Below are 3353 nucleotides of genomic sequence, written 5' to 3'. Positions count from 1 at the left end.
CAGTCAATGGAGTGTTTTATTGTTTTTTTTTCAAACTATGGGTCATTGATTACAATTTATCAAACTAATTAGATAATTTTAACCGTGTTAATTTGTTATGAAGTAAAAATACATAAATACACGTTCATTTTAAGAAAACGAAAAAAACAAACTAATGATTTTTCATGATCTTCTTCGTTTTCAATTCACGCGCTTCCATTTGTTATTTGGCCCTCGAATAGGTAATATTTCCTTTCTCTTCAAGGTTTATCTAGAGGTGCTAGAAAACTTTTATTATGATTGTGCCTTCTATTTACCTTTTAAGTTGGCTTTTAGTTTAAAGATTTCATGCAGTAAAGATCATTCCAAATTAGACAGTTCTAGTTTATTTCTTGTGATCAAGGGTTTTAACTGATAAGAAAGATCTTTTTCTTGTTATAGCTATTCATAAAAATGATTCATGAGTGGTAATTTGATCCTGACACTTCAATCTTTAAAATCAGCTTGAGAGAACAACAACTTTTTCCACTCCGTGGAATTCTTCGAGTGCAGGAATTACAAGACCCTTTTCGTCATTAGGAGACCGACACTACCTGCCATGTCCAAGCAACCTACAAGAGCTTCTAGACCATCGTTGTCAGGAGGCCGCAGTCCAAGACCTGTGACTCCAGATAGATGTCCAACATTATCTCCAATGTCTGAGCAACCTTCAAGAGCTTCTAAACCCTCGTCGTCAGGAGGCCGAAGTCCAAGACCCGTGACTCCAAATGGGCGTTCAACATTATCTCCCGTGTCTAAGCAACCTTTAAGAGCTTCCAGACCCACGGTATCGTTGTCAAGAGGCCGAAGTAATAGTCCAATACCCGCTACTCCTAAGGAATGGCCAAAGTTTCTTGCCACGTCTGAGCAACCTTCCAGAGCTTCTAGACCATCGTTATCAGGAATTCAAAGTTCAAGTCCTCAATCTCCAAATGGACATCTAATGTTACCCGCCACGCCTAACCAGCCTTCAAGAGCTTCTAGACCTCCTGCACCAACTTCACCGGCTACCATACCTTCTTCTAAGCCTGCAGCTCCTAAAGGATCTTCGACCTCTTCCATGCGTTCTTCAACCCCTTCTATACAATCAATAACCGCTTCTGCAAAACTGTCGGCTGATCTTGCAACATCACCAAATGCTCCTGCTAGATCTTCCAAACCAGCAACCCAACCGGCTCTACTATCCAAGCCAACAGCAAAACCAATGGAACCAACTTGTCGAACATCAACCCCCTCAAGTGTATCTAGTATACAGCCTCCTCCTCGGTCTTCTTCACTGATTAAGTTGGATCCTGCAACAACGAGAAACCCACCATCATCTGGTAATTCGCGAACAATAAAATCAAGACAGCCGGAACCTTCAGATATGCCTACAAAACCAGTTTCAGCCTCAAAAGGTTGGTCTGGAGCTCCTACCGCTCAATCCTATTCTCATGTTAGTTCTAATGGGAAATCAAGGACAGGCTCCAAATGGGAGTAGCCATAGCAGCCAGCAGGGGCTCTGATCTTGAGCAAAATCAGAGCCCAATGTTATAAAGCTCAATATAAAATAATACATATATACGTACGTACATACATAAGTACACGCATACATACATAATTACATACGTACATGCATATATACATATATATATACACACACATATATGTATACATATAAGTTTGTGCGTGTATAGATATTCAATGAACCATGTCACTTGTAGGAATTGTGAGAACTGGGTTTTCGGCTGAAAACCTAGATTGATGTAAAGTGAGCTTGATCAGTGTGCATATATTAGATTGTTGTTGTATTGTGGCATTTGTTTGACAGTTAAGTTTTTTTCTGCTTTATGATTGTGCTACTCAATTTAATATTCTAGCTAGCATAGACAGATTATAATACCTTTCAACCCAAATAACTTGAGGGAGTAAACAAGTTCCACAATGAATATTTGTTTTCGATTGATGGATCAAGCTCTTCGTAAATAGGTGTATGCCGCTATACATATTGAGTGACCTCGCATTGCCCCATAACATGGCAACTTACCGCGATGCGTGTTATGATTTGTTAAATTACAGAAACTACACTTGAGCATATTCTTAAGCACAATAAATGAAATCCTAAGTTCCTAACTGTACTCTTGAAATCTTGAATTAACATCAGGTATCTCGGTTGATTACAACACAAAAAAGGCGTATTAAGAGAGACTTATACTAAACTTAAAACTTTAAGATTAGACAAAAATAGAAAAATGAAAACAAAAACAGAAATCTTCAAATTATCATCATTTGTATATCCATATACTTAAACCAACTGCCAGCCAATGTTGTATGTTTAGTCCCCTCACAATAATCAATTTGAATTGAGGACAACATGCATCAATGTAGACACGTCAGGTACAGAGGCACGTGGTATGTATTAAGATGGTTAAGTTATGTGTGTGCGTACACACAAACACACACATAGATTGGACTCATGATAAGAATTTTTTACTTGTGAAATTTCGACTCACTATCTTGTTCTTGATCGAGATACAAGGCAAATTGTTCCAGTAGTAGCTTTGTCGTTCCAGCTTCTTCATGTATTGTGTAAGATTACAACTAGTAAGTGCTTTAGCATCTTCTACAACTACGAGCCGTAATGGTTGTTATGTGGAAAGGCATTAATAACAACAACATTTGTTTTAATGGGTAAGAAAGATGGAGAAACGAAGGAAGCCATGTTATAAAGTATTCCTTTGTAAAGGGCAAAAAATTAGTTTGTTCCCTCTTCACAGGTGAATGATTTGATCGGACGGTCTTGAAGTTTTATATGTTTACATCACTGAAGCAATGGACTACTAATTGCAGGATGTGGGACTATCTTTGCAGCTTTGCTTTAAATTATGTGAAACAGAGGAAAGACTTGCCCCATTAATTTTATGCTCAAAGCAGTAAAACTAGTTCCTTGGTTAATGACTAGAACTCCTCCCCATAACATTCCAAATGGTTGGAAGTGTGGCAGAGATCACCAGAAGAATTTCTCGTTCATGATGGATTTTAATACAATTTTTTGGGTGATAGAGTGATCAAACAGTATAGGTGTTTGTTGATAGCTTGGAAAATTTCAAAGGTGAGGTCAACCTAAGGCCTTGCCGAATCAAAAAACCTATTTATCTAACTTGAATAGAAAAAGACACTCCATTGGTCTCAAATGACAATAAAAATTAAAACTTTTCTGTTTGATATTGGTGGAGCCTTTCTCAATAAAGAGAAAGGCTTTCCAAAAATAAGGGTATGCCGCTATGAGCGGCGAGCACACGGTATTCTTTAGTAAAAGGCGAAAGAATAGTTCGCTCTGTGCTCACCGCACGGCT

At 38.1% G+C, this 3353-nt stretch overlaps 1 non-coding gene across 1 annotated transcript; it reads right to left on the bottom strand.

The window, feature by feature from the left end:
• Positions 1-3234: 3234 nt before the first annotated feature.
• On the bottom strand, positions 3235-3353 carry LOC147541719 (U5 spliceosomal RNA). Its single transcript, XR_015224463.1, has one exon. It is a non-coding gene; the product is annotated as a U5 spliceosomal RNA (small nuclear RNA).

The sequence above is a fragment of the Eschscholzia californica genome, unplaced genomic scaffold, assembly GCF_041429995.1.
Source record: "Eschscholzia californica isolate CP2 unplaced genomic scaffold, dmEscCali1.0.p SCAF_4, whole genome shotgun sequence".
Lineage (NCBI taxonomy): Eukaryota > Viridiplantae > Streptophyta > Magnoliopsida > Ranunculales > Papaveraceae > Eschscholzia > Eschscholzia californica.
This window is presented reverse-complemented; position numbering and strand designations above follow the sequence as displayed.